Below are 26,936 nucleotides of genomic sequence, written 5' to 3' on the forward strand. Positions count from 1 at the left end.
GTTATGAAATATGCTTATAGGATCATAGGACATTACTAGGTTATTCTTAGCCAAGAGTTTAGCCCATGTTTAGACAAGTCAGTACCCAGAGCCCCTGTCCAGCATGGACACAGGTGTAATCCCGGGAGTGTATTTTCTGTTTCCCATCCAGTTATCCAGGTTATGCTTAAAAAGGGATGATGTACTCTTCTTGATGTGGAGAGGGAGTCTATTCCACAGTTGGGAGAGTCTCTGGGACACAAATCTGCCCCGCCAACAAGTCCTATTTATATCACAGACCAGGTTGAGGTCACACGTACAGGTTGCTCGAATAGAGGTTGATTTGCGGATATGCAGCAGTCCTATCAAGGCGGGGTCTGAGAATGCTTTGTATGCCAGACAGAGGTCACCTCTAGGGCGTCTGTATGAAAATGAGCAGAGGGACAGGGCTTTTAACCTATCTGGGTAGGGTAGGTGTTTGAGGCCTAGGATTCACCTGGTAAGGAACCTCTGTGGTCTCTCTAGCTGCTGCATATGCTTTGCAAGGTACATGCTGAAGGGGGCGTTGCACTCAACAACAGGCCTTGTAAAGAAAGAATACAAGGATCCTATGACCTCTTTGTTTCTGGATGAGATACCCTTACTTATTAGGTGGGCCATGTAGAAAGCTTTCCGTACAACAAAAGCAACATGGTGGTCAAAAGTCAGGTTGCTACCAACCTGGGAGCCCAAATCCCTCATTACTGATTGTGTACTTAGGACGTTGTTATTAATGTGATAATATGTGGGGACATCACTCTCCCCAAAGGGGATGATGATGCATTTTTTGGCATTCAGGTTGAGGCCATGTTTCTGGCATCAGTGATTTGTTTGGGTGAGACCCTAGGACATCCACATCACTTCGGGAACTGATGACTGTGTCCACCTTGCAGCCATCTGCAAACTTGGTTAGCCATAGCCCACTGGTTTTGACCTGCACCTCAGAGAAGTATATCTTGAATAACAGAGGCCCAAGACTGATCCCTGGGATATACTGCTTGAGGTGGCTTCCCCTATTTTGATTAGGTGAGTTCTATCAGTGAGTCAAGTTTGCTACCCATCGGTAACATATGGATTGATGCCTAGTTGAGACAGTTTATCTACTATGCCCAAGTGGGGAATAGTTTTGAAGGCTTTGGCCAGATCAAAGTAGGTGGTGTGTACAGTCTTCCTCTCATCCATGGCTTTGGTGAATGTCTCAAAGAAGTCGACCAGATTTAAAAGACATGACCTCCCCTTGACAAAGCCAAACTGTGTGGGGTCGAGTGTTTGGGGATTGCTAATGTTCCTGTTAATGAGCTCCATGATGATCCATTCCATGGCCTTGCAGATCAGGCTAGTTAGGCTGATGGGTCTATAATTTCCTGGATCGGTGGATGCTCCACCTTTGTGTAAAGGGATGACAGTGGCTGTCCTCCACTTGGCTGGGACAAAGCCGGTACTCAGGCTTTGGTTGAATAGGGTGCCTAATGGTGCTGCAAGTTCATTACTGAGTTCATGTAAGACGCAGCCTGGGATGTTGTCGGGTCCCATGGAGGCTGTATTTTTTGCCTTTGATAGGGCAGTGATGAGCTGTTCCCTAGAGATAAGGGGTGAGGGGCAGGTACTAGGGATGTCCTGATTTACTGATGGGGAGACAGAGGGGAGAAGTTTTCAATTAATTTGTCAGCCAGTAGATTGACTATATCTACAGCATTTGTGTATGTGGTGTCCTTGACCACCAGTTCTGAACAGATCTGCGTGTTTCCTTTGAGACTGCGGACATATGAGAAGAAGGCCCCTAGTAGATGTGGCCGATTTGGACTCGAAGTTGGCTTTAGAGGATTTCACTAGTGCTCTTATTTGCTTGTTCAGGCTAATGAGAGATTGCTTCCAGTTGGGCACCTGTTCCTTCTCAGTCCTTGACAGCAATTTTTTCCTTTTGTTATATAGTTTATGATGCTGTTACAACTGTACAAATCTGCAAAATGGGATGATTTACACTAAAGCGCAAATATACAAAAAAAGCATAAAACTGTGATGGTTGACAGAAGTGGGTTTAATTTTGTGATTTTTTTTTTTAATTCTCATTTATTTATTAATCAGATAAGCAAAATGGTCTGATGTGCCCTTTACAGCTATGACCCGAATCTAGCCAATATAAGTAACATGTACATGAATACTGGAGATTGCGCAGGTATACGCAGCAACAAAAACTTAATAGTTTCATAATTGCAGGCAGGCTGAACAGCTTAGAATAGTAGGTGTGTTTAAAGAAAATGGCATAAATGCAATACAGCAGATATTTAAGGCCAAAGAAATAACTTACTGATTCAGACAAGCATATGTTAGACAGCTGATAACACTAGATTTGCAATATACAGCTGAAAATATGACACTTACTCACATTAACATCTGACCAATAAATTGAAGCATAAAGCTAGTCTAGATAACCAGATAAAACACAACAGAGTCAGTGGCTCAAATGGTAGCAAACTTGCCTTTGGTGCTAGAAACAGAAAGCTGTTTGTTTTATTCCCACACTAGGTGCTTGGATTCATTTTTCAATACTAACACAAAAGTGCAGCTTAAGTGGGATGCTACATTCTGATGAGCGCCATCCTTTGAATGATATGAAACGTCAAGGCCCCATCTGTCTGAATCTGGTGTTAACTCCCACAGCATTTATCAAAAGGAGTATGGGAAGCTCCACTGTGCCCTGAAAAAATTTTCCATGGTCAGTATGAATACCACCTCAGGTCTCCACTGAAGACAGTCTATTGATCAAGTGGGACTAACTCAGTCAACAAAACATAAATAAATAAAAGCATCCTCTATTACTTTAGGCAAAAGTATAAACATAGCTGCAGTGCATGCATACACAGAGGCGAAGCAGCACAAGATCACTGTTTTACATGACCCTCATTTAGGAGATGGGAAGTGCAATCAACACCAATGCTGCATAGTAAAGCCCTGAACCAGTTCTATAAAAAGTAACGACTATGACACAGTGTCCCAGGTTTGATTAGTGGCATGGGTACTAGTAGTAGGAGGCAAGACAACTGCTTACCTACTATAATGAATACTGGGTGTTTACACTAAAGCTGCACACTCCATTACTAAAAATTCTACAGAGACCAAAGACTGCATGGATGCACTTCTTTCAAGGGATGACACTGTCTTCTGAGAGTTAAGCCACTTAAAGAAGTAGAAGATATCACTTGCAAGCATCTACTGTACACCTTTTCTTGAGTAGAAAGGTGCAGAGACGGTGGCAGCACTGAAACAGTTATTAATTCAAACATATATTGTTATTGTTATGCAAGTTAACTTTCAAAGCTGTACCATGTTCTTCATTAGATCACTGTCGTAGTAGCCATAACAATATGGGATGACTGCAAAGCTCAAAGAAAGGGTGAACAGAGAAAGGCCACAATCTAGGATTCTCTGGAGGGTGGCACTAACAAAACCATCTCTAGTATTCTTGAAACTAAGACAACTTTGTAATGTTTAGTGAAAGTGTAAACTGAGGACCATGTAGCTACTTCTAGAATAGAACTAGAATCTTCACCTTTCCAAAAGGCTTTAAAAGTGACCATAGTTCTTGTAGAATGAACTTTGACTTTCCGAGGGGGAATTTTTTGCCATGGTTTGAATAGCAACACTGAATAGTCTGTTACAGCCATCTAAAAATGGTTTGCTTACAAACTGGCTGACTTTTTTTTTTTTTATCATCATCAGAATCACAAAGTTGACTAAAATCTTTAGTTTTGTCCAAGTAATATCTTAGTTGTCTGTGAAAGTGTAGAGTATGGAAACCTCCTTTTACTCTGTTTTGTTTTTGGCTCAGGGTAGAACACAGGGTGATGAATAGCCTGCTTAAGTGTAAATTCAGAAACAACCTTAATTATGAAGAATAGTCTGGTTCTAAGACTCACCCACTCCTTACGAAAGATAAAAAAAGAGGTTTTAATAGGCATAAGGGCCTGTAATTCAGATACCCATTTAGCAGAAGTCAAAGCAATGAGCAAAACACTGTTTTAAGTTAACATTTTCAGATGACAACTAGCTGCAGCATCAAAAGGAGACAGTATGAACTTCTCCACAAAAAAGTTCAGATTCCATAAAGTTGCCGTTATTTTTCAAGTGTTCTGAACTATCTATCTATCTATCTATCTATCTATCTATCTATCTATCTATCTATCTATCTATCTATCTATCCTTTGTTGACAGAGTTAGTCCCACAAAGCTAGTAGCCTCTTTTTATGGGGAGATCCAAGGTGGTTTTTATACTACTATGGGAAATTTGGCCAGGGTATCGGGAAACTCCCCTTATTCTTTTTGACAGCTGCCATCTGATCTTTCATATCCATTTGAGCCATCACCAACTCATGCAAGTGGGACCTCTGTTTAACTTCTCATCCAAAGGACGGCATACACTGGAGTGTAGCACCCCCTTATGCAGCACTGCAGTGTCAGTAATTGATCTACCTGCTGTTGGAATACAGACCATAGCCTTCCCTTTTGAAAATTGTTTGACTTGAAATAAAGAAGAAAGGTGGAAGGATCCAGTAGCAAACAAGCAGAAATGGCTGAGAGGTGTACCTTAATTAAACTGTATGTTAGGCCTGAATTGTACACTTCACACAGGTACTGGAGAACCATTAGTGCCCCTGCCTGGGATGAGTCTTATTTGCTACTATGAAACTAACTAGAAAACCTTTTCAATTTGGCTAAGTAGTATGATTTTCTAGTAGCAGGTTTTCTTGCCTGCTTCAATACCTACTGCACATCATCAGAGAAAAAGTGCCTAAATAGGATGAAAAGTATATCATCCATACAGTTTGACTGAGATTTTGAGCACTGGGGTGGACCAAGTATTGTGAGCAAATCTACCTTGTGAGGAAGATTTGGTAACTGCCCCTGGCCAAATGCATGAGAAGGGAGAACCAATGTTGTCTAGGCAGAAAGGAAGTTACCAGAAGAACCTTTTGCAAGTCCTTATTGTGCTTAAGAAACAGTCTGGCTTGGCTATTAGAAGAAATGGGGAAAACGTAAAGGTCATTCCCATCCAGGGAAAGAAAATAAATCTGTTTTCCAGGCCTCTAATGCAAGCTGTTCTGGAACAGAACTGTTTTTGTTGTCTGTTGAGACAGAGGATGAGCAGATCTACTTGGGGAGTCCCCCACACTATCTCCTGAAAGACCTCTGGGATGTAGCATCCAGTCATAAAGGTCTATCCTGGATCTGCTCAGAGAATCTCCTACTGTGCCCTGCTCTGATGGAAGGTATGTCGCCTGAAGAGTTAAACTGTGTTAAATTACCAGATGCTAGTCAATCATGGCTAGTCTGCAAAGGAGAAAGAATCTCATTCCCCCACATGCATTTATGTACCACATTCACTGTGGTGGTGTCTGTTATCAGTAAGAGTGGCCCAGGTGTTCACAGCTGATTTAGATCTTTGAGAACTTTTATTAATGTTATATTTCCTTGAGATTTATATGTCTGTGCCTGAAATGAGGCTCCAAAGTCCCCTGGACCATGACTCCTTCAGACATTGTTCGCCCCATGTAAAGTCTGAGACATTTCTATTCACTGACAGAGATAATATGAGGAAAAAGGGGGAGTCTTGGATTTACAAGGACTTGACCCACATTTTTCCCTACAAAACTGAAAACATGAATTGGAAAGTTTAGAAGATGCAGATGTTGGACCCCGATATGGCTGGGGAACCAGTAAATATTCCTTATGTAAAGTCTTGCAAAAGTAACTGACAGAATGAATAAAGCAATAAAAATGAAAGTTATGTGCTTATTTTGACAGATCCTTTCAAGTCCATCCAAAATGAAATGTGGTCTCAAGCACTTCGTCAGATCTGACTCAGAAGCATTAGTTCTATAGCCTCAAGCTCCTCTAAGAATTTTCCCTCCCATTATGCACCAGTTCCCCTGGTTACCTCAGATCTAGTTTGATGCTCAAGATCTAGTTATAACCATTCTGCCTGATCCTGTTTAGGACTGAATGGCCGTTCAAGTTTTACATGACAAGGAAGGGAGTCGAGGGAGGGTTGTCACATAGGATGTATAGGAATGATGGAATCTGTTGTTATAAGTACCTAACTTTTGTATCTGATTCATTCAGTCAGTCCTGTCCAACATGTGGGTCAAAATGTCAAGCTATGGTCTCATGACGGGAGACCCTTTAGAAGCACTCCACCTTGTCATGTTTGGTGAAGGTATGCATGAAAGACCATGTGGCAGTTTTTCAAATAACTACTGAACAGGTTCTAAAGGCCGCAGAAGTTGCAACAGGTCTAGTGGAAGTAGCCCTTTACTTGATGGTAGAGTCTTTATATGTGCAGTATAAATAAAGGAAATGCAGTCTGATAGCCATCTAGTATGGAAACTTTCTGCTGCAGCTTACTAAGAGCAAAGGGAATAAATAGCTGAGCATCTTTTCAGAAGAATTTGGTTCTGTGAATGTAGAAACGCAACTGTTTATGTACACTGAGAGTACGTAGGGTATATTCTTTTTTGTTTTCATAGTTAGAAAAAAAGAATGGCACATGAATAGTTTCAAAATCTGTCTGGCTTAAGTGATGGTTACCAAAGGGATAGTTTTCCATGAAAGAGATTTTAGCTCAACAGTGGAAGGTGGTTCAAATGGAGGCTTAGTTAGAGATTCTAGGACCAGGTTCAGATCCCAAAGTGGAACTGGATCTCTAATGGAAGGTCTAAGCAGAAAGTTTCCTTTGAGGAAAATCTTAAAGAGTTTATGAGACGCTAGTCAGGATTCCTAAAACCAAATATGGAAATTTGAAATGCCACCCAGTTGGAGTTTAATCATGGAAAAACTAGAACAAGAGTCGACCAGGGTAGCTAGGAAACTTAGGATGTCTGAGCCTGGGGCTGAAAAAGGGATGATGTTCCGAAGGGAGGCCCAATAGACTAATCTCTTCCACTTACTGCGATAGATCCTACAAGTAAAATCTTTATGGGACACTGTATAAGAGGAGAAACACTTAGCTGTGAATGGAGATCACATTCACATCTATTCACTATTGTGACAAACAAGATCCGAGGTAACTAGGGGAACCCATGCATTATGGAAGGGAAAAATCTTACAGGGGCTCAAGGCTGGAGCAGTAATACTGCCAAGTCATGTCCAACAACAGGCTTGAGGACCCACATGTTGGATCAAATGGGCTGAATGAACAGGAACCTAGCATCCTCAGAAATTCCCTTGCTGTGGGTATAGTTTAGTGAAAAAAAAAATAGAAAATGATGATGGTGAGAAAATATTTTCTCTGGAGGTAGACAGATTGTCATGAAAGATGTGTCCAGAACACACACTAGGAAGACTATCTTGTGAGTAGGGATCAACGATGTCTTTTCTAATTTAGGTTGAAGCACAGGTGGCCAAATATAAGCACAGTAAACTGAAAAGGTGCCAGAGTTTCTTGGCTGGAGGATGCGGAGACGAGACAATTGTCCAGGTAGGAGTATTTGCAAATTGTTTACAGTCTGCAAAAGGCTATGAATGAAGCAAGATGTTTGGTGAATACCCTTGCGGTGGTACAGAGACCACTGAGTATTGATGTAAACTGAAAAGGCAATCCCACTGGAAAGAATCACAAAAAATAACTATTTTTTGTGAAATGAGATGCATAAATTTGAGATCTACCATGACTAGGAATGCTCTGGATGACAGGAGTGGGGAAAGTATCTGTAAGGTCAGCATTTTGAATTTGGGAAACAGAAGAAAGGTGTTCAGTTTTGACAGGTCTAAAATAGGCCTCCAAGTGCCTCATTGTCTGGGGACCATAAACAGTCCTGACTAAAAGCCTCTTACTTGTTGCGAATGGGAATCTATTACCCCATGAGATAAAAGCACTCAAATAATTTGAAGTAAAATAACAATTGGTTCCTTGGTGGGAGGGGGATTCCAGATTGAATGGGAGGGGAAGCCAACCTGATGACTGCAACTGTATTGCATGATTTTTAGCACCCAAGAATCTGAAGATATTGACTTCCAAACTGGAAACCAGTGGGAAACGTTGCCTGCAATTCTGTAAAAAAAGGTGTGTGTGTGTGTGTGGGGGGGGGGGGGAGTTTGTTGGGGTTTATATGGGAAGGATAGTCATAGATTCTTCTTTTTGAAAAAGGGGTTCTTGAGATTCATCTCCTTTCTTTTTAGTGTCATCTTAACATTTCTTCTTATAGTGTTGCTGGTAGATGTTTGCTGGTTAGGTTTAAAATGTTTAAAAACCTGAACTGGAACAATAACTTCTTTAGTGCTTGGGAATGGGTATAGAAACTGTTTCACACCCTGCATCAACTTGCCTTTCTCTTGCAGCTTCTTAAGCATCTCAGCAGATGGGATTTCAGACAATAAATCATTATTAAGATGGGGCATTTAAAATCTCAGTCTACCCATCTTCTGGGAAGTTTTGTAGTCTCACCCAAGCACTCCTACACAACAGTTCATGTAGCAGCAGCAGGTCTGTAAACAGCATCAACAGTACCATAAGCACACTTTAGTTATACTTTCCAAGTCACTAAGATGAAACATTTCAAGTAGATCAGCTTTAACCTCCGAGTTAGGGAGGTTAGCCAAAGACTGTTGTGTGTTTGCAAAAATCGATTAAAAGTATTTTAACATATTTGGTTTGCAATTTATTGCCTTAAAAGCCAAAGTGGAAGATGCATACACTTGTATGCCAAACCTGTCAAAGGCATGACTATCCTTATTATTTAGAAGAGGAATGCCAGAAGAAATAAAAATTGGTGCGTCTGTCTCCAGCTAAAGAAATAATGGCAGGACCTGCAATATGGTTCTTCTAGACAAACTTATGAGAATCTAGAACTGTATAGAATGTATCCATTTCTTTGCAGCAAGGGGTTGAGAATCTGGGAACGCTGGTGTTGCAGTGAAGGCATCCTTTAAAACACCAAAGACTGGTGTGATGGCCACAGTACTGAACAGGTCATATCATCTTTGATACCGCATTTCCTTCCCAGTTTAAAAAAAAAAAAGTTTGAAGATGGCACCTCCAAAAAAAAAAAAACTCCTCATTTGATGAATCTGAGGAGAATGCATCCTCAAATTCTTTTTTACTGAATACATTTTTATTGATTTTCAGAAACATAGACATATTATATATATATATATATATATATATATATATATATATATATATATATATATAGTATGTATATCAAATAAATATTTACATAGTCAAAGCTTAAAGTGGAGAAAATTCTAAAAACAAACATTACAAAACCAACTATTTACATAGGATGTCTATACCTGAAAAAAAAAAGAGTTATGCCCTTACCATAATGTTCCATGTGAGTTGTTCATCTCTCCTTTTTGTTCTTACACGTGGGGTTCGGAGCCGATCCCTCGGCTCCGAGTTGGCCGCTTTTCAAGCTTAGACTCTTAGAGAAGCTCGAGACCTAGTGTATATCCCATGATGCTCTACTGTAAATCTCCAGATCTAGTATGCTGCAACCAAAGACAGCCTACAGGAAGAAAGAGAACTATAGGGCCTACCTATCTAGGTAGCTATAAGTTTGTAGAAGGAAGAAACAGTCTGTCCAAGAAGACAGGCTGACAAATCTCGTCCAATCCACCAAGGCAACCATCTTTCTCAACCGGAGGGGGAAGGTGGGCGGGAATGTAAGAACAAAAAGGCGAGATGAACAACTCACATGGAACATTATGGTAAGGACATAACTTCTTTATGTGAAATTCTTCTATCTCGCCGGTTTGTTCTTACACGTGGGTAGCGTCCCAAACACCCTAATCCTGGGTGGCTCACAGGGGAACATTCCTGAGCACAATGGAAGCAAAGGAACCCTGTCCCTGGAGGTCCTGTCCACTTTGTAATCAGTGATAAATGTGTGAGGTTTTAACCACGTGGCAGCTACACAGATGGCATCCAAGGGCAAACTAGCTGCATGAGCTAATGACGTAGAAAAAGCCCTGGTAGAATGGGCTTTAACGTTAGTCGGTAATGGCTGATTAGTGGAGGAATAAATGAATTTAATGCAGTCAGAAAGCCACTTGGATAATGTGATTTTTTTATACTGTAGAACCTTTCTTATTCTCTGCGTAAGAGACAGAGTTGATCCGATTGTCTGAAGTCTTTCGTTCTATCCAGGTAAAATCTCAATTGTCTGTGTACATCAAGCTTGTGTAACATATATTCCAGTCTGTTGGTATGGTGTCTAAAGAAAGTTGGAAGCTCAATGGACTGATTTAAGTTAGTTTCTGAACAGACCTTGGGGAGAAAGGTAGGGTTAGTCCTGAGAGACACCCTATCAGGGTGAAAAATCAAATACGGGGGCTTGGAGGACAAGGTTTGAAGTTCGGAGACCCTACGTGCAGATGTAATGGCTACAAGAAATATAGTTTTCCAACACAGAAACTTTAAGTGACATGATGAGGCGGGTTCGAAGGGGGCGAGCATCAATTGGGATAAAACCAGATTCAAATTCCAGGGAGAGACAGGGTGTCTGATAGGTGGTCTGAGATGATGAGTCCCTTTCAAGAAGGCCTTACATAGTCTATGGGACATGATGTTAGACCCATTAAACCCTACATGGAAATTGGAAATAGCAGCCAATTGAACTCTAATGGTGGCAGCTGCTGCGCCATCATGGAACAAGGAAGACAAGAACTCTAAGATGGTATGAATAGGTGCCACATAAGGCTCAATGTCATAATGAGAAGCCCAGTGAACAAATTGTTTCCATTTGCTATTATATAGCTTCCTGGTAGACAGTTTATGAGAGGAAACTAAAATATGTTGGACCGCGGGAGACAAATCTTGAGACCTGGCTAATATGGGAATTGGAGCAGCCAAGCTGTCAGTTTTAGGGAGATGAGGGAGGGATGAAGAACTCCCAACGAATGAGTCAGAAGATCTGGCACTGGGTCCAGGATCCATGGTTCTTCCACTTGATACTTCTGCAGGAAGGGGAACCAAATCTGAAAAGGCCAAGATGGGGCTATCAAAATCACAGTCCTTCCTAGACTTTTGGCTTTCCGTATGAATTTGGGGAATTGGCGGGAAGGCATATAGGAGGCCCGGGGGTCAATCGTGTACGAGCGCGTCCCTCGGGTTGCTCCCCGGTGGGGGATAAAGGGCAAAGTAGCTGTTGCATTTGGCATTCATTGGAGTTGCAAATAGATTGCAGCAAGGCTGACACCATCTGCAGAAAATCTTGTCCGCCGCCTGTTGTTTGAGGGACCACTCGTGAGGCAACAGTATGGACCTGCTCAGCTTGTCCGCTATCATGTTGGATGACCTCGGGATGTGCGTTGCTATTAGAAAGCGTCTGGTGGATACAGCCCATTGCCAAATTCTTAGGGCCTCTCGGCATAAGGGATACAAATCTGGTTCCCCCTTGCTTGTTGATGTACCAGACTACCGACATGTTGTCTGTCTGAATAGCAATTGTACCTGGAGGTAGACAGTTGTGAAAGTGTTGCAACGCCAGGAACACCGCTCTCAGCTCCAGGACATTTATATGCAAATGTGATTCCATGCTTGACCAAGTACCTTGGACAGTCTTTCCCTGAAATAGCCCCCCCACCCTATCAGGGAAGCATCCATGGTCACTGTGGCTGTGGGTTGGGGAAGAACAAAGGGACATCCGACTACTAATTGGTCGCTGTTCAACCACCAATTGAGATCCTTCTTGCAAAGATTTGTTAACAGAATCTCGTGTGACATGGGCAGTCAAGACCACTGTGAGAAGAGTAGCCACTGGAGTATTCGCATGTGCATGTGCCCTAACGGGACTGCTATCAGTGTGGCTGCCATTGTGCCTGCCTTTGTGCCTAATAGCTGCAGTATCTGAGACGCAGGAGCTTTGTTCTGGGTCAACAGACATGACTTTTTAGAGATACAATTCTTGCTTGAGGCAACCTGATCCTTGAATTGACGGTGTCTAGCTCTGCTCCTATAAAGGTAATACACTGCGAGGGTGATAACGCATATTTTTCGAAGTTTAAGGTTATGCCCAACTGGGAACAAAGATGGATAGTGTAGTCTCTTGCTTGGATTAGTTGATGCCTGGAGGTGGCGGTGAGGAGCCAGTTGTCCAGATATGGAAACACCCGGAATCCTAAATGTCTCAGGTGAGCCGTGACCACTGCCATACATTTGGTAAACACTCTGGGGGCTGTGGTGAGACCAAAGGGCAGGGCACTGAATTGGTAATGACTGGCCCCTAGCTGGAAATGCAGGTGATCTCTGAATGATCTGTCCATTTTAATGTGGTAGCAAGCATCCTTGAGATCTATAGAGCACATCCAATCACCCGTTTCTAAGAATGGAAGAATCGATTGAAGCGTGACCATCTGGAACTTTTCCTTCTTGACGAAGGTGTTGAGTTTGTTGAGGACCAGTATGGGCCTCCAGTCCCCTGTTTTCTTTGGAACTAAAAAGAACCTTGAGTAAGTTCCGGATCCTATTTGGTCCACCGGGACTGGCTGAATGACTCTTTTGTCTAGCAGGTTTTGGATTTCTATGGCTGCTAGCTTTCTCAGACTGGGTGGAACATCTGGAATCCTTGTACACATTGGGGGGGGGGGGGGTTTGTAAAGGGAATGTAGTAACCTCTAGCAATGATGATTTTTACCCAAGAATCCACTGTAATGTTTAGCCAGGCATTTGGGTATAAAGCCAAGCGACCCCCGACTGCCTCCAGAGAAGGACAGCCGGGCTTCCTTTCAGGAACGCTGATAGGGCTTACCAGAGAACTGCTCCCTGTCGTCCTGGTTTTGCGGACCGCCTCTGCCGTTTGGACGGCGTCTTCTGTTTTTGCCCCCTCCACTGCCCCTAGAGGGGGTATCCGTAGGTGTGTTTTGGAAAGCTCCTTGGGGTTTTCGGAACCACATTTTTCCACTTTGTTGCCCTTTGGTGTACGGTCTAGTTGGAGTGGAAAAATGGACTCCTATAGCAGACAGAGTCTTTCCTTCTTGTTCACACCTAGTAAGCGTCTGCTTAACTTTGGGCCCGAACAAAGCGGAACCATCGAATGGGGTATTGACGTAGGAAGACTTGAAGGCTTCCGCAAAGGAGCAAAGGTGCATCCAGGACTGTCTCCGAAGAGCTATCGCTGAGCCTGCCGCCCTACTCGATCCATCGGCAGCATAAGAAATGAGTCGTATGGATGAGTTTACTATAGAATTGAGGGTGTTGAGTTGTGCAGTCACCTTCTCAGAAACTGCATCAGCTGTGTTACCCTGTAGAGTATCCCCCAGCTCTTTAAGAAGATCTCGTTGAAGGTGGGTAAAATGGGTCAGGTAGTTGAGCGATCTCATGGAAAACGCCACAGAACTAAATATGCGTTTCCCATACCTGTCCATCATCCTAGAATCCCTATTAGGAGGATGGACAGAAGAAGAGGTTTCCAACATCTCTTTCTTGGTGGCTGCCGCCACCACCATGGCATCAACCGGGACTCCCTTGGTAAGAAAAGCCTTGTCAGTAGGGGAAGTAATAAACTTGTTGGGCCTTCGAGGGACCAGTTCCACTGAATCAGGGGACTCCCACACCCTTCAAGCAACCAGATCCATCAATTCATCGAAGGGCAGGGTAACCCAGGAGGTGGATGGTTGAGACCCAAAGGCCTTCAGAAGTACCGACTCGTCCTCAGTAGGGGCAAGGGACTGCCAATCACCCCTCTGTCTTAATGTCTGCAAATGAGATATTCTCTGAGGGGGATCGTGGGGACCCTTCTGACTCCTCCAAGTCGGCATCCGATGTCAGAGATTCCTGTGGGGAATCCAAGTGCCTCCTCTTGCACAGTCTCTTCCTAGGTACTTCATCGGTGGGAGCATCCGGTGAAGTCCCTATAGAGGAGGGGCCACCCAATGGGGATACCTGAGGCCCTGGATCTCAACGCTTGGTGGGGACTTGTGGGGAAGAGGTAGAACAAGGCCCTTTAGGGGGAGGGGAAGACAGATCCGAGGAGGTAGTGGTCTTAGCAGACATGACCTTCCTCAAGGCATCAAAGGACCCAGAATTCCGGTCCGAGAAGTCTGTCGGCTCCGAAGAGGCCGGCAGCTTTCCCCGAGCCGAGACCCCCTGCTCCAATCCAGGGGACGGAGCCAGCTGTGCCGAAGCCCCGAGGGGAAGGGTCGGAACCGAAGTATCGGTCTGAATCTCCACCCCGAAGCCAGCGAGGGACTATCAGCCCCGAGACTCCCGGTCGGAACCGTTGAGCTCAAGGTCGATGGAGCCGAGGGAGGTGGATCAAACCTCGGCTCCGAGGGCTTTACCAACAATGGTTCTGTCCGCCCCGGCTCCAAGAGCTCGATTGGCTTCGGAGGAGGAGGAGAGGAAATTATGGCTGGGATTTCAGGCTTTGAAGCCAAGTGGCTCGAAGCGGACAACATTTTGGCCAGGGTCGTGTTCTCTAACAGCCTCTTACCCACTCGGTCCAGGTCAACATCAGAAAGCCTCGAAGAATGTGTTGAGGGATGGGTCGAAGGAGGCGAAGATGGTACCGATTGAAGAATTGGAGACTGAGGAGTCTCCAATATCGGATCCACAACTGGGCTCCGAGGTAAAGGATCAATACATGGCTCCAAGGGCTGTGGAGACAATGAACGAACCATACCAGAGGAGCTCGGAGCCGATGACTTGGGCTCCGAGAACCCCTTGGACGACTTCGACCCTTTTGAAGCCTTGGAAGAAAGGTCGGCCTTGTCCAATGTAGCCTGAAATTCAGGCTTTAGGAGTCCCCAATCTACCAGCTTCCTGCGCCTTTCCAAAAGAACCCTGGCACTAAAGGAGTGGCAGATAGAGCACACCTCCTGCAAATGAACAGAACCCAAACACTACACGCAAGTGGAGTGGTTGTCTGTAACAGACATGTTTTGACCACACTCACACTTTTTAAATCCTGACTTTTGTTTTTCTGTCATCTTAAACAATATAAATTCAGGTCCCTGAATCTCAATATTAAGGCAAGGAAGTAACAACACACCAGTTATCTAAGTATCTAAATATTAACTATTATAGTTATTAACTATGAACTAAGCCTTTACAGGATATATCTAAATATATATATATATATATATATATATATATATATATATAAGATTATTTAAATGTGACAGAAGAAGGAACTGCACAAACACACAAGAGCTGACAGAGCCCTGTCACGCCCAAACAGATAACAGAGGCCTAGAAAAACCTTGAGAAAACACTTCAAAAATTTAACTAGATCTAAATGAACTGACTAAAACCTAATACTATAGAAAAATCACATCTATTTTAACCATATAAGATAAAATTATCCACAAAAATTTTCTATAAATATAGAAAAATAAGTCACTGGCCCAAGCTTCCCCCGACGAGCTGTAGATCCGTTGCAGCGGCAAACTAGATCTGGGGATTTACAGTAGAGCATCATGGGATATACACTAGGTCTCAAGCTTCTCTGAGAGTCTAAGCTTGAAAAGCAGCTGACTCGGAGCCGAGGGATCGGCTCTGAATCCCACGTGCAAGAACAAAACGGTGTGATAGAACAACTTCACATCTTTGTTTTCTTAAATGTATCTTCGAATAAGATTATAATTTATTAGTCTTCTGCTTCCAGCACTTGATTTACTTTCTGACAGGCAATACTTAAGGAAGTAGGTTGTTCTGTTCTTTCCTTGATTGTTTTCAATTCCAACTGCGAGACTGATAAAACCATCTTCTTGAAATGTTTAAAACTGGGGGGAGTTACAGCTTTCCAGTTCTGTGCAATATTTTTCCTTGCAATAGCAAGAAGAGTCCACAAAATTACAGATTTTTTCTTGAAACACAAGACAGCATGGGTGTATTCAACAAAACTAGAGATTTTATAAGTTGGAAATTATCAGTGAACAGTGCCTGTGACAAATAGTTAATACTTTCCCAATATTGTTTAAGTAAATGGCATTCATAGAACATGTGTTGCCAATTAGCTATTGACTGTGACTTACACCTCCAACATCTATTTTCTTTATTATATATTAGTTCTAATTTGTGTGGTGTTAAGTATGCTCTATGTATAAATTGCCATGTGAAAAGTTGCCAATATAGTGATAAAGATGTTAGTTTTGGAGATGTAAGAATTCGTTTTTTAACTTTATCATCTGGCATTTTACCATTAAGTATTTAATAGCATTTCCATTGATTTAGTTTACTATGAACTCTTGTTTCTTTAACTAATTTGTACAATACTGATAAAATTTCTTTCCCATTTGTGGGAAATTCCATCAGTGTTAATTTTACTTAGGAATCTTTTCCCTAACAGACTTCTGCATTATACCATGATCCCCCATTAATATTCCAAAACGTGCACGCTGATTGGCCAGCATGCACGTTGTAAATCGACTTATACTAATGGAAAAAGGTCCGGTCGCCCGGACTTTTTCCATTAGTACAAGTCTTTTTTTTAAAACACTGTCTCGCTATGTTAAAAGAGTTTAACATAGCGACACAGGTTTAAAAAAAGCAACGGAGATCTCCGTTGCTTTTAAACTGTCTCGCTATGTTAAACTCCTTTAACATAGCGACACAATAAAGCAACGGAGATCTTGCTTTCTCTGTTGCTTTTTTTAAACCTGTCTCGCTATGTTAAATGGGTTTAACATAGCGAGGCAGCTTTAAAATAAGCAACGGAGATCTCTGTTGCTTATTTTAAAGCTGTCTCGCTATGTTAAACCCATTTAACATAGCGAGACAGGTTTAAAAAAAAAGCAAAGGAGAAAGCAAGATCTCCGTTGCTTTTTACTCTGTTTCGCTATGTTAAATGGGTTTAACATAGCGAGACAGCTTTAAAATAAGCAACGGATATCTCCATTCGACCGTGAGGAGGACATGCAGACTCCACACAGGAGGTGCTCCAGCCGAGAATTGAACGGAATTACCTCTTACTGTGAGGCGACAATGCTATCACTGCGGCTTCCAAAATTCTCTTTACATTGTCATATGTATTTATGTTTTTAATGAATCCTGTTTGATCGTTCTCTATCAATGACGACAATATTTGTTTTATTCTGTTTGCATGAACTACCAAATATTTTATAATCTATATTTAATAAACTTATGGGTCTATATGAGGTACACTCATCAGGTTTTTTATCTTGCTTCAAAATTTGTGATACTTGAATGTATTTCCAAAAAGGAGGGCATTTATTACCTTCTTTAACTGATGTGAACACACTTAGTAATAGATTTAATGCATTATTAGTAGTTTAAACATCTCTAGTGTCATATTATCATTACCTGGGACTTTAATTTTAGTTTCTTGATTTGCACTTGAACTTCTGTCACAGTTATATCTTTATCTATTACTTTTCTGTGTTCATCTGATAATCTTAATCTTATATTTTCCTTAAGCAATTTTCTAAGTGCTTCACTTGATTCTACTTCATTTTCTTGACTACTGGGTTTATTAAAATACACTCTAAAGGCTTCTAGAATTCCTTCTAAGTCTAACACTTTTCTTTTTTGTGTGCATATTGTACATTTCTTTTATCTGATTTGCATTTATCATTCCTTTCGTCCTGTTAGCTATTCTCCTTTGATTTTTTGGCTTCATAGAGTAAGCTCAGATTAATAATTGTTTTATGGTTCAATATCTCAAGTATTTTTTGTTGAGGTCTTCTAATTCTTTTTCTGAAGCTAAGTTGCCTTTATTAATATCTAATTTCATTTTGTCTATTTTAGTTTGTAATTTTTCCAGTTCTTTATCCCAATGCTTTTGTTTGTTTTTATACCAGGCTACCGCCCTCCCACATAAATATGCTTTCATTGCATCCCATACATATCTATCTATATATATATATATATATATATATATATATATATATATATATATATATATGCTACCTCATCTGAGGTTTAAAAATCTAGAAATGTTTTCATCTCTGCAGTATAATATTGTTTGAACTCTTTAAGGGCTGCTATAGAGGCTAGAATTCTTATGATTATAAGTTTTCTCTTAAAGTTAAAATCAATTTCAAATGTTATTGCATTATGGTCTGAGAAGGGACAGGTGATCGTTTTGAGTTTGCTTATTTTTGTGGTAAGATCCTTTGTTATATACACTATCAATTCTGGAAAAGGTGTTGTGTCTATGTGAGTAATGTGTGAATATCAATGAATCATGTTCAGTATATGTGTTAATGTCCATTAAATTATATGAGTCAGTAAACTCTGCAAGTAATTTTGTTTTTAGCATTTGTGTCCTCTTTTTTCATTATACAATTAAAACCTCCTGCAATTATTGTATTACCTTTGGAATGTTGTATTATGTTCTCTAAACGTTGTTTGGCTGCCCTGTCAAATTCTGACTCCCAAGCCGATAGGGAAGAGATTTGCAAGGCATAGTCAAACTCTCAGTGATCAGACTCAGAAAGGGCTTCCTCTTCTGAGGAGGAAGAAGCTATTTTTCTTTTAACTGGAGTGCGTGAAGCAGAAGCTGAAAAGTAAGGTTGAAGGGACCAAATGGCTTTAAATATGCCATGTGTGAAATTAAACCAGTCCTCCTGGACTCCTTTTAGAGAAGATGCAGACGGAGGAAGACAGCAGTCTCTTTTGTATGGATTTTAGGCTGACCTCCCATGAGTCACCCACCAAAGTCTCTCTTCACCAGTACTTGGTATATGCCTCCCTCATACTCAGGCAAGATGAAACCTAGTTTTCTCTTTTTGTCAGACTGCACTTGATAAACAGTCTGAAGGGACATGTGAGGTTCCTAGCCCATAGCAGACTCTGAAGAGGACACACTAGAGGGCCCTTAAGAAGCAGATTGATGGCCTAATGGCTAAGAAGCAGCCTGAGAGGAATTATCAATCTCAGACCACAGAAAAGACATAGACATCCATGATTTCATCACTCACCTCTTTAGTCAACTTTTTTTTCTTTTATGACAGAGGGCCACTGCTAGGGAGTTGGATAACAGGGTTGCTCAAGGCAAATTTCTTAGGCATTTATTCTACAGAAAAAGGTTGATGGAACTGAACCTATTCCTTACAGTTTTTGGAGTAAAAGACTGAGCTTTGACATGACATTACTGTATGTGTATCCTAATAAGGAATTTGCTTACCACAATGAAATTTGCTCTGTCTGATACACATATGAAATTATTGAAATTTTTCTAAATAAGGAAAGTTCTCCAATGGAGGTACTTATTGGCCTGACGTTGAAGTTGAAGCCTACAGCCAGTACTAAATGCTGCTAAGCTGGTAAAAGTCTGCATAAGCTTACTAATGACAAGAATGTTCCAGGTTTTGGCATACACATACATCCCTCTTATACCAGCATGCTTGCTTATGCTGAGGGTAGATGTACATTGTATGAGGAAGGAGCCTGAAGCTTTGCAGCTGGTCACACAGCCAATATCCTTGACAGGATATGTTCCATATAGTTAATGGCTAATACAGCAGTGATGTTATGAAGTGCATATTCCAATTCCCTGAATGGATTACAGCACTGCACTCAAATCCCAACTCATGGAAACAAAAGGGCTATAGGGTCTCACACTCCTATGAGAGAAAAAAAACATGTCAAGTGACCATCTGAAGAAATGGTCAAGAGGGAATCGGAGACAAAAATACAAAAAGGTATAATGTCGTTCACCTTGATGTCTCAGTGGTAGTGTGGCAGTATCTGAGAGACCAAAACAATGACTCTGGTTTATAAGAGTGCTTCCTAAGCAGGAAATAGGCATTGTTGTTTTAACCACTCTGGAGAGAATACCTGTATGCAACACAACATAAGGCAGCAAAAATAAACCTGTAACCATTTAGGCAAAATAGAAGGTCTTATTCTTACAAGATTAGTCTTGTTTATTCAAAAAGATACTTAATGACTCATTTCCATTTCCTATAAAATGTTGCTTCCTTTATGTGATTTAATGTTCTCTTACACAACAATAGCAGCGGTGGTTAAGCAGGTTTAAACTATTCGGGCTACCTAAAGTCCACTCTTCAAATTTTCCCTTAAAACTACCTTCCTCGAACTATACTACTGATCTAATCAGCGTATCCTATAATTAAAAAGATCATCTCTACTTGACTCCAAGTAGACTATTCCCTATCTGTTAAACGTAGCACTTGCTCCTACAGTACTTATTACCTTGATACGGCACTCTTGTCATAGATAGTACCCCAAAAAGGCAACCCCCCATTTCTCGGTCACCCACGTCCCCCGGATTCTTTTTTAAAGTTTTTTTTTGTCTATTCCTTCTAGCATGTCGAGGGATCAGTTGCTAGTGTCCTCTCCTGCTCAGCTGGTGAACCTGGGAATATTGAGGCAATGTTACAATTGCCTCATGTACACAGACAACCCTCTCCTCCTCCCACAAAACACAAACACATGCGAGAGATGCAACTATACGGCCAAACTGGAGGCTGAGCTCTCTCAACATAGGACTGGCAAGACCAGTCAGGAGGAGAAGGTTACTACACACACTATAGACCCAGTCTCACATATTACCATTACAACCTCAAATCATACACATAAACACACAAAGACATACTCGGAGGCTCTGATCAAAAATCTACCAAAACAGCAGAGGCCACCAAAGCAGACACCCAAACAACCACCACCTCAGAACACACCACCTGCAACACATAGACCTCACAGTCAGAGTGTCAAACAGTCACAGCCCTTAAGGCCAAACACAATGCCAGACACACTAGTCATTGGTGACTCCATAGTCAGACACACTGGCGTCCCGCCACCAGACTGAGTAAGGAGAAGGTCACAGTAAGCTGCCTGTCGGGTGCTAGAATCCGCCACATAACGCAAGCACTCAGGTCTCTCAACAGCAGGTACAAATATGACTCAGTCATTGTCCACGCTGGTGTAAACGACCTGAGACGTACCTCCTTGGACTACATGAAAAGAGACATTGAGGAACTCTCTGATTATGTAGCCCAGACAGGTATGACCCTGACCTTGAGCAGTATCCTACCTTCACCAAGAATGATGCCACAATACAGAGATAAGATGATCAGCTTTAACAATTGGCTTAAACACTGGTGTCATTCAAAGGGGATCCAGTGTCTGTCTGCCTGGGATGACATGCTGGACAAGCCACGCTGCTTCGCAAGGGACGGCTTGCACCTGTCACCCTGGGATTCCGGATATTGGCAAAGGCTCTTGCCACCCCATAGTGCCTTTTTAGGCAAGGCTCAAATTCTAAACCTACCACCCTAGAACACAAAAAGGAAAAAACTAAGGGTAATGCTGCTCAATGCCAGAAGTCTAAATCTCAAAATGCACGCACTCGAGGCCCTTCTCAGTATGGAGAACATCGATGTCTGTGCTGTGACAAAACCTGGTTCAAGGCTCCTGAGAGCACCCCAGCTATCAGGTTTTACCTCATATCATGCGTTCCGGCCCCAAAATCTGGACAATACCAAGAAAGGAGGGGGTATCCATATTCATCAAGGACACCCACACCTCAAGACTGGTGGCAACGCACGATGCATCGGAGACCATCCAGGTGCAATTAACCATAGGCAAGACTGCTCTGCAAATTGTAGCATGTTACAGGCCACCCTCACAAACTCAGGAACCTCACATGGCCTTCCTGAAAACACTAGAGGGATAAATGTATCACCAAACACCATCATACTAGGTGACTTCAATTACCCTAATATAGACTGGGAACACTACTCAAGCCCAAACACCCTAGCCCAAAAGTTCCTGGAATTCATAAACTCAAATGCCATGGAACAACTAGTCACCATCCCCACAAGAGGAGATAACATACTTGATCTCATCATCACGAACATGGGAGCACAATGTTCAACACCGGAGGTGTACCCCTCACTGGTGAGATCAGACCACAAACTAATCTCGCTGGAGGTCCTCATCCCACCCCCACCTGAAATAAAAAAGACCACAGTAAAGAACTTCTCAAAAGCCGACTTCACACTTCTAAAGACTAGTGTGGTCTCCTTTAAGGTCCCCGAGCCGGCGGAAAACAGTACTCAAGCTGCTGAATCACTTACAAATGCCTTCTACCAGCACCTGCAGGACTGCATGGATAAGGCAATCCCAAGCAAAACAAAGACTCTTTGTACCAAAGGCAAGCGTCCAGTCTGGTGGACCCCAGCCATAAACAAACTCTACAACAAAAGGAGGAAGCTACTACAAGATAGAGCAAAATCCTTAAAAGGTAAGACACCCTTGATCACTATAAGTAAAAAACTAAGAGCTCTCATAAAATCATCCAAAGCAAATTTCGAGAGAAAAATAGCTAAAGACTCAAAAGACAATCATAAGGCCTTCTTTAGCTATGTTAGAAACCTGGGAGGAAACTCCCAGATATGCTCAGAGCTAGTTCAAAATGATGTGAAGATTACTGATCCTACAGACATTGCCAACATACTGGCTGACAGGTTCAGTGCAAACTTCTCCCCTCCCCAAAGGAGAGATATCTATACCAAGCGATTGCAGCCCCCAAACATCTCCAGCCCAAGTGAGAACTGCTCTCTCCAAAGCAAAAAACACAGCATCCATGGGACCTGATGGTGCCCCGGCTGTGTGCTCCATGAACTCAATGAGGAATTAAACCCACAGCTAGGACAGCTGTTTAATCAAAGTCTTACCTCTGGATACGTACCCAGGGAGTGGCGCACTGCAACTGTGGTACCACTTCACAAAGGCGGTGCCTCCACCGACCCTGGAAATTACAGGCCCATTAGCTTGACAAGCCTTATCTGCAAAGCCATGGAGAGGATCATAATGGACCTCATAAATAAAGACATAGGGAATTTGCAGACTTTGGATCCAACCCAGTTTGGCTTTGTCAAAGGCAGATCATGCCTTTTAAACTTGGTTGACTTTTTGAAACAGTCACCAAAGCCATTGATGAGGGAAAGGCAGTCCATACAGCCTACCTTGATCTGGCTAAGGCCTTCGATACAATACCCCATTCGGGTATCATTGAAAAACTCATCAGCTTAAATGTCAACCCATACATCACAAGATGGGTTGCAAACTGGCTGAGTGACAGAACCCACAGGGTCAGAGCTGCTGGCGCCATGTCAGACTCAAAGCCTGTCACAAGTGGTGTCCCACAGGGCTCAGTCCTGGGCCCACTCTTGTTTGGCATCTACTTTTCCGAAGTACAAGCAAACACAGGAGGGTTATGGCTGACAAAGTTTGCAGATGACTGCAAACTGGGCCATAGTAGAAAACACATCTGACACAGATATCCTTCAGAAGGGTCTCACAGAAACGGATAACTGGTGCCAGAGCCACGGCCTAAAGTTAAATGCCAAAAATGCATAGTCATACCCTTCGGGAAAAACAAGGTTACCCCTAGCTACCAAATAGGTGGCAATCCACTGAGCACAGAAGAAGTTATCAGGGACCTGGGGACCCAGGTTGATAGTAGTCTGTCATTCGACACCCATGTAGCTAAAGTAGTTAGGAAGACCTTCTACATTGCCCACCTTATCATGAAGGGATTCTCATCTAGATCAAGGGAGGTCATAGTCTCCCTTTACTCATCACTCATCAGACCAATGATTGAGTACAATGCCCCATTCGAATGTATCTGACCCGACACTTGCAGCAGCTGGAGAGGCCACAAAAGTTCCTCACCAAAAGGATAAAGGGTCTCAAAAATCTGTCCTATGCTGCCCGACTGAAAGAACTCCAGCTCTATTCAGTCGCACCGCTTGCTCAGAGGTGACCTTTGCCTAACATACAAGGCCATGTCAAACCCAGATTTGATGAATATGCTTCACCTCAAAAATCTAGATCCATCAGAGCCACAAGGGCGGAGACTTAAACCTTGACACGGCTATTAATAGGACGTGCTGGAGGGATAGATTCATCACCCAAAGACTCCCTATGCTGTGGAACAAAATCCCGGTACATGTGAGGCAGAGCACCTCGCTGGCCTTGTTCAAGAGAAATCTTGACCAATGGATGGGAGATCGCAGATATACCCCAGGGATTACCTCAGTGTCACTGCTCGACAGAGGCACAGCAAAATAATGGGTATAGTTCCCCATACTAAAGGGGTGGCGTAAGCCACAAAACGATGGGCTAGGCTTGTAAATGCCCTCGGGCAGATAGCCTAGTATGAACCTATGAACCTATGAACCTAAAATGTGGCTGCGCTAATACAGTTACTGCATGTTAATTTACACTAAATGTAAATAAGGAAGGACCTCACTGTAAAAGGTAAACTAAACAAATCTTTTTAAAAATTGCCCTTTTCTCACTGTAGTGCAATCTCAGAGTTGGTATATACACAGTTAGGGGGGGGGGGCACAGAACCCCACCTTCATGGGTTACTTCCTTGTTGTTAGCCAACTATTACCTTTGAATGATTTTTTTTTAATCATGATTTCACTCTTCGATGAAAGCGATGTTCGTGGATTACTGTTCGAGAAACAGACATTCTATGAAGTTTTTGTTCGATGTGTGAACACAGACTCTCCATATTCACGATCACCATACACCTATGAACAATTCAGAATCACTAACCCATCTGCTATATTTTCTCTGAGATGTGGGAGGAAACCAATGTACCCAGAAAAAACAGATAACTTCTTGCTGCGAGGAAACAGTGCTGCTCACTGCCCCCCCCCCCCCCCGCACCAACTATCCACTTACTATTTCCCCTTTAATGCAAAAAAATAAATAGTCAAAATTAGATGCTTATAGTTCCCACTCGGGGCATTTAGGGAATTTCTACAGATGATGGCATATGTTTTTGGCAATGTTTACGAGCCAAGATGCAGTCATGATTAGGGCCCCATATCTAATTACAACTCTGGAAGATGCAAGTGACCCATCTAGTATTTGATCAGACTTTTGGCATAACAAGGTGGCACTGTTAGGATGTAAATCAAGTGGTGATGTGAATGAAAGGATTTTAATATTCCAGTTCATTGATGCCAAATCCTTGCTGTTCAGCTACTTTATGATTACAGCTGTAAATTTCGCTTTTTACAACCTATTCTACCAAAATCAGAAAAACACTTTTCAAATTGCAACATTAAACCCACTCTGCAAGTTGTATTTTCTTAGTGTTTCATTATGCAACTCTAGGAAATAAAGGTTATATGTACATATTCTATTAAAATGCACAGTGTGTAACATTTAATTAGGAAATCTGTGACTTTAACAAACTAATGCGGTTAATAAAGGCCCTAGTCACATGAGCAACCACAATCATGTTTAATTTCACAGATGCAATACTGTCATGTGCAACTATAAAGCACACAAGTGCCTTTTTTACTGTGATATTACAAGAACTAGATTAGGCTGTATGTAAGCATGTAAGCATAGCTACAGTACTGGAAAGTTATTGTAAGTTCTATATACTTACGTCAAATTGATACATTACAATAAAATGGATCATTAAGGCATAAACAGAAGAAATTCTTAGTTCAACCTTTGTCTGCCAGGTAAAACAAATAAACCAAAGTACTTGTCCTTGGGATTATACAGAAAGTTTGTTCTGATTTTGGTGAGCTAAAAGATATGAGTGGGAATCAAATCAGTGTTCTCAAGATACAGCTCATTACTTTAACCACTAGGTGACAATGGTGTACACTTAAAAAATGCAAAGGTCCAGATTTAAAAAAAAAAAAAAAAAAAAAAAAGTGAATTACCTTGACCAGTATGGCACACTGCTTCTTACTGCAACCAGAGAAAAATGCATATGCAGGTGGAACAACTAGTGGAGCAGCTACAAAGAAACTGCTTTCTAATATCAGACTGTACTGCTGTTTTGATATAAGCTGAATTATTTTGTAAGTTTGCATTTATTAAAACAGCAGCAATATTTATTAGATATGGCTATCAGGGAATATCCAAGCCCAAATAAAGTCTTAAGACTATGCCTGGCCTGGAAATCCTGGAAACAAGACCAGTGTACAGTACAACCCCATCAAGACTTGCTCAATCTAAGGAAATCTACAAGAATATCCAAAAAAGCCACAAAGATATTGCATCTTATACAAAATAAAAAATGAACGTTTTGTACTCGACATAATGATAGATATGAGCTGTCTTTCTCCATCTGGTTCAATCTGCAGGTTATTGGATCTGACCCTACCTACAACACATCCATCTCCTAAGAATACCCAAGATCGGGTTTGCCCCTCACTGTCTATACTTATGCAAAATACTGGCTTGACTTAATATAAACTAAGAACCCCAAAAGAAAGAAAAAAATAATGCCTTCCACTCGATCTTCCTATGACAGAAGGCTTGCCATACAGGTGGGGGCAGGAGTTAGGGAAGGCTGAACCAAATGGAAAAAGACAAACCTAACTATTGTTATGGCGAGTACATAACTTTTGTATCCAATGTTGTCTTTTCCATTTGGCTTCAACCTGCAGGAAAAAGCCCCCAGCCAAGTAACACCCCTAGGAGGTTCTAAGGAAGGAAACTGTGCAATACGACGGAACCAAATGAAGCCCTAGACCTAGACTCAATGTGTGAAGTGAGACACAAATTATGAGGACTGACCTAAGTAGCAGCTGCACACACATTATTTAGATGGTCTCGAGAAAAAAAAAAAAAGCTGTGGAAGCAGCCATACACCTCTGGTAAAATGATCTTTTGGTTTGCAATGCAAGGTCTTACCTCTCAAACTACAAGCAAAGGAAATACAGTCTGCCACCCACTTGGATAATGTAACTTTAGAAACAGGGTTACCTAATCCAGATATCTGAAAGTGAAATGAACTGGGCAGATTTGAAATACTTTATCCTGTCCAAAGAGAATCTCAACTATCTTTGAACATCCAGACAGCATAAACGAAAGTTATGTACTTACCATAATGTTAGATATACGTCTGATTTTTGTCTGCTTCAAGCATGTGGCTTGTTGAACCCATCCTTGGCGCCGACTAAGAGATTATCATTTCCAGAGCCCTGACTCCTCCCCTACCCAC

The 26,936-nt window shown here is 41.9% G+C and overlaps 1 protein-coding gene across 1 annotated transcript in view; it reads right to left on the bottom strand.

Annotated features, from left to right (window-relative positions):
• Nucleotides 1-26,936, bottom strand: part of RTTN (rotatin) — a 3,641,098-nt gene that overhangs the window by 2,011,250 nt on the left and 1,602,912 nt on the right. The gene's annotated exons all lie outside the window — the stretch shown is intronic.

Source organism: Protopterus annectens, chromosome 3.part1 (genome assembly GCF_019279795.1).
Source record: "Protopterus annectens isolate FY-2018-M chromosome 3.part1, PAN1.0, whole genome shotgun sequence".
NCBI lineage: Eukaryota > Metazoa > Chordata > Ceratodontiformes > Protopteridae > Protopterus > Protopterus annectens.